The sequence below is a fragment of the Halichoerus grypus genome, chromosome X, assembly GCF_964656455.1.
Source record: "Halichoerus grypus chromosome X, mHalGry1.hap1.1, whole genome shotgun sequence".
Lineage (NCBI taxonomy): Eukaryota > Metazoa > Chordata > Mammalia > Carnivora > Phocidae > Halichoerus > Halichoerus grypus.
Window position 1 is genome coordinate 60379993 of NC_135727.1, and position 13322 is coordinate 60393314.

Below are 13322 nucleotides of genomic sequence, written 5' to 3' on the forward strand. Positions count from 1 at the left end.
TCCACAGTTTGGGTATTGTGGACATAGCTCTATGAACATTGGAGTGCATGTGGCCCTTCTTTTCACTACATCTGTGTCTTTGGGGGTAAACACCCAGTAGTGCAATTGCTGGGTCATAGGGTAGCTCTATTTTTAATTTTTTGAGGCACCTCCACACTGTTTTCCAAAGTGGTTGTACCAACTTGCATTCCCACCAACAGTGTAAGAGAGTTCCCTTTTCTCCATAACCTCTCCAACATTTGTTGTTTCGTGCCTTGTCAATTTTTGCCATTCTAACTGATGTAAGGTGGTATCTCCTTGTGGTTTTGATTTGTATTTGTATTTCCCTGATGGTTAGTGATGTTGAACATTTTTTCATGTGTCTGGTAGCCATTTGTATTTCTTCTTTGGAAAAGTGTCTGTTCATGTCTTCTGCCCATTTTTTGACTGGGTTATTAGTTTTTTGGGTGTTGAGTTTGAGAAGTTCTTTATAGATCTTGGATATCAGCCCTTTATCTGTAATGTCATTTGCAAATATCTTCTCCCATTCCATGGGCTGCCTCTTAGTTTTGTTAACTGTTTCCTTTGCTGTGCAGAAGCTTTTTATCTTGATGAAGTCCCAAAAGTTTGTTTTCACTTTTGTTTCCTTTGCCTTTGGAGACATGTTTTGAAAGAAGTTGCTGTGGCCAATATCAAAGAGGTTACTGCCTGTGTTCTCCCCTAGGATTTTGATGGATTCCTGTCTCACATTGAGGTCTTTCATCCATTTTGAGTTTATCTTTGTGTATGGTCTTAGAAAATGGTCGAGTTTCATTCTTCTGTATATAGCTGTCCAATTTTCCCAGCACCATTTATTGGAGAGACTGTCATTTTTCCATTGTATATTTTTTCCTGCTTTGTTAAAAATTACTTGACCATAGAGTTGAGGTCCATATCTGTACTCTCTATTCTGTTCCATTGGTGTATGTGTCTGTTTCTGTGCCAGTACCATGATGCCTTGGTGATCACAGCTTTGTAATATAGCTTGAAATCAAGCAACGTGATGCCCCTAGCTTCATTTTCCTTTTTCAACATTTCCTTGGCGATTCAGAGTCTTTTATGTTTCCATACAAATTTTCGGATTGTTTGTTCCAGCACTTTGAAAAATGTCATTGGGATTTTGATCAGGATGGTGTTGAAAGTCTAGATTGTTCTTTTTTAGTGGTGTCTTCATCTGGTTTTGGCATCAGGGTAATGCTTGCCTCTTAGAATGAATTTGGAAACTTTCCTTCTTTTTTAAATTTTTTTAGAATAGATAAGAAGAATAGGTATTAATTCTTCTTTAAGTGTTTGTTAGAATTCACCTATAAAGCCTTCTGGTCCTGGACTTGTTGGAAGTTTTTTGATTACTGACCCAAGTTCGTTGCTGGTTATTGGCCTGCTCAAATTTTCTATTTCTTCGTGTTTCAGTTTTTTTGTTTTTTTTTGTTTTTTGTAGTTTACATGCTTCTGGGCATTTATCCATTGCTTCTAGGTTGCCTAATTTTTGACATATAGTTTTTCATAGTTTGTATTTCTGTTGTGTTTGGTTGTTATTTCTTCTCTCTCATTTGTATTTTACTTTATTTGAGTTCTTTCTCATTTTTCTTGATAAGTCTGGCTATAGGTTATCAATTTTACTTATTTATTTTTTGGAAGAACATGATTCTGGTTTCATTGATTTGTACTATTTTTTCTCTAGTTTCTATATCATTTATTTCTCCTCTAATCTTTATTATTTCATTTTTCCTGCCAGTTTTAAGTTTTGGTTGTTGTTCTTTTCATAGCTCCTTCATATACAGTGTTAGGTTGTTTGAGATTTTTTACTTCTTGAGGTAGGCCTGTATTGTATTATACTTCCCTCTTAGAACCATTTTGCTGCATCCCAGTGGTTTTTGGCCATTTGTGTTTTCATTTTCTTTTTTCCTAAATTTTTATTCAAATTCCAGTTAGTTAACATGCAGTGTAATATTAGTGCAAAATATGCTTATTGAAACCTCATTTGTAACAGTGAAAAAAGTGTTAACAACCTGTCCATTTGTATAGGAATGGGAAAATAAACTGTGGTTTATTCACACAAATTAATACTACACAGCTCTTTTAATGGATTAATACATTTTCTAAGCAACAACATGGATACAACATAAAAGGAACTAAAAAGAGTTGCATGTCAAAGAATGTGATATATAGTAAAGTATATAGTAAAGGTACAAAATTATAGATAAGTATAATATGCCTTAAATTTAAGATTTTTTTCCTCTGGAGAAATAAGTGTGAAAGCCATTGAAGGTGATGGGTGGGGATTTAGTTGTTTTTCTAATGTCTTATCTCTTAAAAAATTATCAGAGAGAAACCTTAATATAACCATGAAAAAGTGGTAGACCTATTATATACGTTTGGTGGCTATATCTGCCCTATTATTTTATGAATGTTGAGACATTTCATAATTTTTTAAATTAAAAGAAAATATATTCTTCCTAAAAGGTAAAACAAATTATCTTCACTTTCAATTATGGTCATTATAAAAGACTGATTATTTAAAGGGAAGAGTTAGGGGCATCTGGGTGGCTCATTTGGATAAGTGTCTGCCGTCAGCTCAGGTCATGATCCCAGGGTCCTGGGATCAAGTCCTGCATCGAGCTCCCTGCTCCATGGAGAGCCTGCTTCTCCCTCTTCCTCTACCTTTCCCACTGCTTGTGCACTTTCTCTCCCTCTCTCTCTCTCTGTCTAATAAATATTAGGAAGGGATAAATGAAGGGGGGGAAATCGGAGGGGGAGACAAGCCATGAGAGACTATGGACTCTGAGAAACAAACTGAGGGTTCTAGAGGGGAGCGGGGTGGGGGGATGGGTTAGCCTGGTGGTGGGTATTAAAGAGGGCACGTATTGAATGGAGCACTGGGTGTTATTTGCAAACAATGAATCATGGAACATTACATCAAAAACTAATGATGTAATGTATGGTGATTAACATAACATAATAAAATGAAATTTAAAAAAAGTCTTTAAAAAATAAAGAGATTTAATGTTCTGTTATACAAATACATTGCTAAGGTACGTAAGTCTGAATATTGACTTATTCTCATTTTTTCAAATGGAAATAATGCCTCATATATGGAAATAAAATTTACCTATGGTTACATAACACAATTAGACTTTGATTTAAAAAAAAAAGATGAGGCATGGTGTATTTTTTTTGAAAGATTGTGGACATTTGTTGTTGCTTGGATGGCAGATCCTGTATGTATGGTGGTCCTTTTGGCCTATAGGTGTTTGGGATTTCAGTAAGTGAAAGAGCAGTTGGCATCAGGGGAACAATTGGCAGTCAGACCCAAGATAAGCAGTGATAATAAAACAGCACAAAGTATTTTGTCATTGTAGAACTGTTATTTCCAGTGATCTATTGATTCTTGAGAAGCATGGACAGTGTTAATACACAGTGAAAAAGCCAAATCTGTAAAACTAAATGAAGTGGAGTGGAAAATGATATGGGTGAGACTGTCATCTGACCCTGTACTTCAGAATGCTTTGTGATGATTAATTTTGGGGGGAGCAAAGAAACTTTCCAAAAACAGTTTCTTGGGTGGGAGTAGACAGTGAGATTTGACCTTGCCTTTACTTGATATCAAGGTGGAATTGCACAGTAATTTTCTTGAATATTAAGGCAGAATAGCATAGTGGTTAAGAGCACAAGTTCTGAGATCCTGGCTTTACCAACTTAACAGGTTATTTCATTGCTCTAAGTCTCAGTTCTCTTAGCTGTAAATGTGGTTGACAAAAATACTTATCTCATTGGAATGATGAAAGGACTGTATGAAATAATCCATAGAAAATTATTAAAGCTTTGTCTGATATGTAGTAAGAGCTTAATAAACATTAGCTTTGTTTTAAGGTCTACAAGTGTCACTGTGTTCAATTTGTGTATGAGTCTGAACTCTGTATAAGAAATGTAGGTCTTAGCGTCAAGAGTCTCAGATGGTGAAAGCACCCATGAATGCTTTCTCAGAATAACTGATCTGGGGCATTTGTGGACCAGTTTCAGTCAGAAATGCTGGGGTGATAGCTGTAACCCAAATGGTATTCTTGTAGGTGAACATAATATATTCACATATGAAAGTAAATATGTTCAAAGTAAATGTGTCCTTTTTTTACTGCTGTAGCACCAACAACCAGCATAACATTAACTCATAGTAGACTCTAAAATGTATTTGTCAAATGAATTAAAAAGGATAGAAAATATTTCACTAGGTTTCTACTTAGTTTTAGATGTTTGGACCAAAAAAGAGCCTGCCCTAGAAAGAATAAATTCTGAAAAATAGTTTATATTTGTAAATGTTGAGACCCTCTGTATACTTTAAAACTTGGTAAATTGAAATAATGGCAAAAAGGTGTATGTCAAAAAAAACTAAGAAAAAAATACTTAGAAAATGTTAATAACTAAATTGGAAAGTCCAATTAGTCATGGGATTTTTAAAAAGATTTATTTATTTATCTGAGAGTGGAGAGGGGCAGAGGGAGAGAGAAAAATCTCAAGCAGACACCCTGCTGAATGCAGGGCTCAATCCCAGGACCCTGAGATCAAAGTTTCCACTTTTCCCTGAGTGGAAATTGTCAGTCACTTAACTGACTGAGCCACCCAGGCACCCCAAGCATGGGATTTTGGAATCTCTCCTGTCTGAGCCCAAGACTAAAACAACGAAAGTGACAGAACTTAGAAAGTGATTTGATGCTGGTAATTGTTGCAAAAAGAAATGAAGTAGTGAAGTAGTAGTGAAATGTTTCTAAATGTCTATGTCTCTAAGCTATATTAGCTAAAATGTAATAAAATGGTTTCAAGTTCTCCTGGGAAGATGATTAATCTTCCTCTTGTTCTTTATCTACTCCAAACCTTCCCCAATCTTCATTTCAAAATAATTAATAAAGACTTATTTATTTATGTTGTACACTCTCTTTGGATTCATAGAGGATATAAACCACTTTATAAAGTATGAGAGGATAATATTTTTAGTGACAAATCAGTAAAAAGGTAAAATAAGGGACTGTAAACATAACAAATAGTCATTTGATATAGTTAACATAGTTAAGCTATAATTTTAGCACTGAGAACTATGGCAGCTACAGCTAAAGAAGAATAAAACAAATAGCTTAATAGAAGGAAATGAACCAACTTGCTGGGAAAAGAAAACTTTTCTCTAGAATTGAATTTTAAAAGTTATTATGTAAATCATTATATAAGGGTCATTGAATAATATAAGAGACTGTGTTTTCAACAGTACCTTTTACTAAAGTTTCTGTGATATTGGTAAGGTATGATGTGTTGCCAAGAAAATGTTGACAAAGCCTCTTGGGAGAAGAGTGCAGGGCATTATGGTCTTTTCTAGGTTCTATAATTTAACAGTAAAATTCCAATGCTAATTTCTATTTCTAGCCTTTTGAAATGTACTATATTTATTATGATGTGATTGACCTATGGTTTCTCCATCATTTACATTAACCACCTATGATATTCATAATTCTATTAAATCATGTCTTCAGAAGTCAACAGTGCACAGTGAAATGTGTAACAGTGCACACCGCTCTTTATTTACCCAGTGAAATGTTCCTTGACGAGATGAGCTTACAAACAGAACATCTCATTACCATAAGTCTTCAGGATGGGAGCTGGAAGGTAAAGGTGGGGACAGCAGGCTTTTTTGTATCTCAGATACATCTTTCTAATGTTAGCAAGTGAAACACTTAAAACTAAAAGGCAGCCTATGGAATGGGAGAAGATATTTGCAAATGACATATCTGATAAAGGGATAGTATCCAAAATATATAAAGAAGTTAGTAAACTCAACACCACCCAAAAAAAAATAATCCAGTTAAGAAATGGGCAGAAGACATTAAGAGATACTTTTCCAAAGAAGATATCCAGATGGCTAACAGACACATAAAAAGATGCTCAACATCACTCATCACCAGAAAAATAAAAATCAAAACCATAATGAGATACCACCTCACACCTATCAGAATGACTAAAACTAACAGCACAAGAAACGGGTGTTGGTGAAGATGCGGAGAATGGGGAACCCTCTTGCACTGTTGGTGGGAACGCAAACTAGTGCAGCCACTCTGGAAAACAGTATGGAAGTTCCTCAAAAATTTAGAAAAAGAACTATGATCCAGCAATTATAATACTAGGTGTTTATCCAAAGGACACAAAAATACTGATTCAAAGGGCTACATGCACCCCGATGATTATAGCAGCATTATCCACAATAACCAAACTATGGAAATAGTCCAAATGCCCATTGGCTGATTAATGGATAAGGAAGATATGACATACATAAAATGGTATATTACTCAGCCATCAAAAAATTGAAATATTGTTATTTGCAATGACATGGATGGAGCTGAGTGTATTATGCTAAGCAAAATAAGCCAGTCAGAGAAAGACAAATACCATATGATTTCACTCATATGTGGAATTTAAGAAACAAAAAAGATGAACATAGGAGAAGAGGTAAAAATAAAAGAGAGGGAAGCAAACCATAAGAGACTCTTGATAGAGAACAAACTGAAGGTTGATGGAGGGAGGTGGGTGAAGGTGGGCTAGCTGGGTGATGGGTATTAAGGAGGACACTTACTATGATGAGAACTGGGTGTTGTTTGTAAGTAATGAACCACTGAATTCTACTCCCGAAACTAGTGTTGCACTCTATGATAACTAAAATTTGAATAAAAATTTGAAAATAAAAAAAATTTAAAAATGGTCAGTCTGTAACTGGCAGGAATTATTTTTGGGGTGAGGGTAGCTTTTTACCCCAAGTTATTTAAAAAAAAGCAACAATATATGCATCCTAAATTGTCATTGAGAAAAAGCCACAAAGTTTTTGAAGAGAAAAAAGGGCCATTAAAAAAAAAAAATATATATATATATATATATATATATATTTGCATATATATATGCGCATATATATATGTTGATATATATATATGTTGATATATATATATCTTCTGTCTTGACACTTAAAACTAAATATACGACAATCTATATATATATATATTTGCAGCAGAAAACAGATTGTCGTATATTTAGTTTTAAGTGTCAAGACAGAAGAGACCCAACACAGAGACATTGAAAGTGAATTTTACTATCAGGAAATACAGTTGTTGGAAGTTCTTACTCCAAGAGATTTGAGATTACACTCTAAGCAGGCTGAGTTGATGGCTTTGCTGACCTCGATGAACAACTAGAAACATACAGTGACAAAAGATTTCACAAAATATTGGGCCACATACATAAAATGCCATATAAGTGAAATGGATCTTCAAAATTGTATAGGGTATAAATATTGCATCCTGACTGCACACTTGAAAAGACTGAGAATGAGGTGCGCCTGGGTGGCGTAGTTGGTTAAGCCTCCAACTCTTGGTTTTGGCTCAGGTCATGATCTCAGGGTTGTGTGATATAGCCTTGTGTCAGGCTCTGTGCTCAGCATGGAGTCTCCTTGAGTTTCCCTCTTCCTCTGCACCTCCAACTTTTGCTCTCTCTCTAAAATAAATAAATAAATAAATCTTAAAAAAAGAAAAGACTTGGGGCGCCTGGGTGGCTCAGTCGTTAAGTGTCTGCCTTCGGCTCAGGTCATGATCCCAGAGTCCTGGGATCAAGCCTCACATCAGGCTCCCTGCTCTGCAGGAAGCCTGCTTCTCCCTCTCCCACTCCCCCTGCTTGTATTCCCTCTCTCACTGTGTCTCTCTCTGTCAAATAAATAAAGTCTTTTAAAAAAAGACTGAAAAAGGGGCGCCTGGGTGGCTCAGTCATTAAGCGTCTGCCTTCGGCTCAGGTCATGGTCCCGGGGTGCTGGGATCGAGCCCCGCATCGGGCTCCCTGCTCAGCGGGAAGCCTGCTTCTCTCTCTCCCACTCCCCCTGCTTGTGTTCCCTCTCTCGCTGTGTCTCTCTCTGTCAAATAAATAAAATCTTAAAAAAAAAAAAAAAAAAAAAGACTGAAAAAGAAATTTTAAAATAAGATATATTCAGTGAACTTTGAGTGAATTCCTTTGTTCAATCTTGGAACATTTTGACTAAAATAATTGTTTGGAAAAAATCATAATTAAAATTCTACCAAGTGAATGTCAACATTCAGATGTTACAACTAAACTCTGTAGCGATGATTGATTAGTATATAAATGATGTGCAACCTGCTAATAATGGAGGCAATAGTAAGTTGAATGGTGAGCCTTTATTCTTGGTAGGGGGGAAACTGCTTAAGTAAAGATTTTGTTGAAGCTTTTTTATGTGCTTTTTAGAAATACCTGATGACTTGAGACTCAGATTGAAAACTACTGAAAACAGGGGCGCCTGGGTGGCTCAGTTGGTTAAGCGACTGCCTTCGGCTCAGATCATAATCCTGGAGTCCCAGGATCGAGTCCCGCATCGGGCTCCCTGCTCAGCGGGGAGTCTGCTTCTCCCTCTGACCCCCCCCCTCATGCTCTCTCTCTCATTCTCTCTCTCTCTTTCTCAAATAAATAAAATCTTTGGGGCGCCTGGGTGGCTCAGTCGTTAAGCGTCTGCCTTCGGCTCAGGTCATGATCCCAGGGTCCTGGGATTGAGCCCCGCATCGGGCTCCCTGCTCCACGGGGGGGCCTGCTTCTCCCTCTCCCTCTCCTGCTGCTTGTGTTCCTTCTCTCGCTGTGTCTCTCTCTGTCAAATAAAAAAAAAAAGAAAAAAAAAAAAAAAGAAAACTACTGAAAACAACTGACTAGGCCAAACTAAGAAGTAGAAACTGGCATAATTTAAGGTAACTAAGATAGCAGTATTTAGGATGGGACCTCAGCAAAACTGAATGACATTAGGTTTGTCTTTGATGCATGACTATTTCCCCTCTATTTCATATACCTTTATCTTACTTGCTCCTGGTGAGTAGTTATCAATAAATATGTTATGTATTATAGTTGTCAGTTGCATTAGTTTTATATTGATGAATAACAAAACACCATAAATTTAACATCTTAACTACCCCCATTTAGTAGGTCAGAGTTTTATAGGTTAAAGTCCTGGCAGGTTCAGCTAGATTCTCTACTCTCACAAAGATAAAATCAAGGTGTTTCTTGGGCTTGGCAGTGATCTAGAGGCTTGGGGAAGAATCTGCTTCCAAGTTCATTCACATTGTTGGCCATTGTTGGCCAAATGTGATTTCTTGTAGTTGTAGGTCTAAGGTTCTTTTTTTTTTTTTTTAAACTGGATGTTAGTTAAGGGCCTGCTCCTAGTTCTTTAAGGCCACCTTCTTTCCTTCTCACATGGCCTATTCCATCTTCAAAGCCAGAAATAGTATAACAAATCCTTCTTCTGCTTCAAATCCCCAGTTTCCACTTCTGCCACCAGCTAGAGAAGACTCACTGCATTTAAAGGACTAATATGATTAGACTCTCATTGCCATATAATGTGACATAATCTCAAGAGAAACATCACATCATATTCACAGGTTCTACCCACACTCAAAGGGGTAGTCATATACAAGACAACGATTCACAAGTGGTCATTCTTAGGACTTTGCCTATCACATTGGATAAATTTGTTATATGTTAAGACTTAACATCTTCTGCTTTATTTACATTTGTACAGTAAACTTTTTAATGGAAAAATATCATTCAAAGCCCAAAGGTATGAAGGTAGGATGCTAAAATACTGACATAAAGGTTGATAATGTGGGTAAGAGGACTTCATTAAATGATCCTTCAAATCATGCCACATAGTTCACTCAAAAGTTTTCTTGTGTATATGTTAAGAAAAAAAAAAAAAAAGAAGAAGATAGCAGGAGGGGAAGAATGAAGGGGGGAAATCTGAGGGGTAGACAAACCATGAGAGACGATGGACTCTGAAAAACAAACTGAGGGTTCTAGAGGGGAGGGGGCAGGATGGGTTAGCCTGGTGATGGGTATTAAAGAGGGCACATTCTGCATGGAGCACTGGGTGTTATGCACAAACAATGAATCATGGAACACTGCATCTAAAACTAATGATGTAATGTATGGGGATTAACATAACAATAAAAGAATTAAAAAAAACGTTTGCTTGTAACTGAGGAATATGATTATTTAATCCACTTTCATATTTACTCTTTTAATTAAATCAATACAAGTTTATTGCCAATTTATAGTTATATGCAAAATGTATTTGTGTATGTTAGTTGTGTTTAATTTAAGAACATTTAAAAGAGTAAATATAGTCTCAGGTCAGCTGACAGAAGCAAAAGTAATGCATATTTGCAGTGAAAAAAATAGAAGCCAATAATCTTACTAGAACATTAGCATTTAAACAGCACCAAAATTAATAAGAATGATCTTATTCTATGAATGATTTCTATGTTGTATGAAATGGTGTATTACTTTTTTGACTGTTGTAACTTAAGAAAAACACATTAGATTACAGTTTGACTGTCTTATGGTAGAAATTAACAGTCCCAGCTAAGGTTTGGGAAGGCTAGTTCCTAGATGAAGGTAGAACGGGTACTAGATTTTTTCTGAGCAATGTAGGATACAGCTGGAACGAAATTTACATGGGAAGAATAATATTGATCAGGAAAATGGTAAAAGTTATGACCGAGTTTTCAGAATTGATCATGTGTCAAAGGGCACATGATACTGGGCTGAATTTGTAAGTATATAAATTCAGGATGAATGAGTTAAGAGTAAAAGAAAGGCAGTTGATCATGTTGCTAATTCAAACATTTTCTGGGACTTTAAAAGTGCCATAAATATGTGAAGAGGCTGAATGTACGAGTGAAAGTAATGGGACCTGGGAATGAAAGTAGAGTACTTTCTCCACCTAAATGCATTTTATTAAAACACCCCACTCCAACACACATACACTGTCCCACTTACTAAAATATATCTGTAGTTGTTATGTTTTGTGACCCTTGAGTACAGGCATGGGTGTTGAAAAATGTTTTAAAGGTAAAAAAAAAAAAAAAGTTTTCATGCTTGAGCCTAATTGAGGCAATTTAAATAGGGGATAATCAAAGATTATAAATAAAAGTGAATTAATTGGTGGTGGTGTGATGATGATGATGATAATGATGATGAGTGGGAATTTCTCTGCTGATTCTGCTCCTGGGTGGTAAACTTTTGAGTCTGAAGGTTTAAAGTCCTGAGTATGCTGCTCTTTATTCATAGAAAATCCTACACTGTCTAACAATTATAATTTCTAGAGGGGAAAGGGAAAGGAGCTAATAATATGAGCAAAGAACAAGGGTATCTCCACTTGGCAGATAATGAAACTGGGACTCAGATAGATTAGGTGAATTGTCCAAGCTTAAAAAGGCAAAACCTGTGAGCACCTTTTCTTACATAATAGTCATAAAATCTTACAAAAAGAGAACCTTAGTTGGGGTGCCCAGGAGCAAAGTCTTGCCACAGTTGTGTATAAATTATCTGTATATGTCAGGACTGCTTTGTGTTTTTCATTATCATGGTCTTAGTGTGCTGTGATCTATAGTCCTGATGTAGAGGTACTAACCTCCAGGTATAACAAAGATGAGAATGAAGTGGAATTATTTTGGAAAAATTTATGTGAGAACTTCTGGGCACTTTCAGGCACTTTGGTGGTTGATGATACTGGTTATTTATGATACTGGTTATTTATGATAACCAGCAGATTTCACTCCTTAAAAATATGTGATAAGCCATGTGGTTGATGATACACATAGAAGGTACCGAATGCCACATAGAGCTCTGATATGAGCTTGTTTTTGTTGGTCTACCAAGGTGTTAAATTATACTGACTGTATAAAGAATGTGATGGAGTAATTATGAGCACATTGCTTTACTCAGCTCTGATTTCACAACTCTGGAATGGGTGACATGACTACCACTCAAAGTATCAGGAGAGGCAAGCATAGAATAAATATGTCCTGGCAACCAGTGGGTACACTTTTATCCATCTCCTACTACTTCCTTCTTCTTGCTTCTCCCTTCTTTGTTTTAAGATGATAGACTCCAAGTTCCCCATAATGTCCTTTACTGGTAGATTTTTCAAATATATCAACATTTTTGGTCATTTTCCAAATTTGACATTAAACATTGAGGTATGCCCTTGAGGTATCTTCCTTTTTGCAGTTATAAAATGGTTAATAAATTGCATACAATTAATAAATTATCACTGCTATAATAAATTAATGTAAAAATGATAACAAAAATGAATATGTGATAAGCTTCTGTGATAAATATCTGAGAATAAGCCTATGATTAATGACTAGGGAATATGCTTTTTCTTAGCGGGGGAGGGGCATTGGGAGAGAGAGAATTCCAAGCAGGCTCCATGCCCAGGGGAGCTCGACATGGGGCCTAGTCTTAGGACCCTGAAATCATGACCTGAGCTGAAATCAAGAGTCAGAGGCTTAACCTACTGAGCCACCCAGTTGCCCTGGAAATATGGTTCCTTTGTTACATTTTAAAATGTGATGAAATATGGGTTGCAAGTAAGACAGAATTTTTTATGTAGTAAAAGGGGAAAGATCTGGAAAAAGTAGAACAATAATTGGATTAAAAGAGATATTATAAAGGAGACTGAAATATGAGCAGAGGGAAACCAAATAAAAGAGAGAAAAGAAAGTGAGCAATTCCCTTAAGGGGGAAGAGGGAAAGAATGCAAAAGAGATTTTGGTTACTTTATATGCCATTAGCTAGGTGATTCTATTGGCCCAGGAAATTTGTAGCTTATTTGGCTGGGATAAAGAGTAGGATTTGACAGCCATTCTCAAAGTGAGGAGCTTTATGTATGTAAAAATATGAAGTTACAAGATGAATGCATCAGGGAGTAATTGTTTGCATTATGAAAGAATTATTTGCTTTGCCTGAAGTTTCACTGCAGGGCTTCTTTAATTATGGAGTTCCCCAAATACATTTACATATCTGCTTACAGATCATCAGCTACACAAAGCAGCTAAGATAAAGGGTAGAGAAGCAGAAAACTAAAATTTAGGAGTGTCTGCCTTTGAAAATCCATAAACTGTAGAGATAAGGGCTTCTCAAGAACAGGAAGCAAGTCATATTTGTTGTCTGACACATACTAGGTATTCAGTAGATCTTCATTAAATCAATGGAGATTTGATAAACAATGGCTAAATTAAATGAATACATTTATAATCATACTTCCTTACTTTCAGAAAACAGTTTGACTTGGCTTAACAAAAAATGTCCAAAAGATGACTGGTGATATAGTGTGATAGGCAGAATAATGGTCTTTAAAAGATGTCCATGTCTTTCTTGAATATGTAATATTACATGGCAAAAGGGAATTAAGGTTGCAGATGGAATTCAGGTTACTCTTTGACCTTAAAATA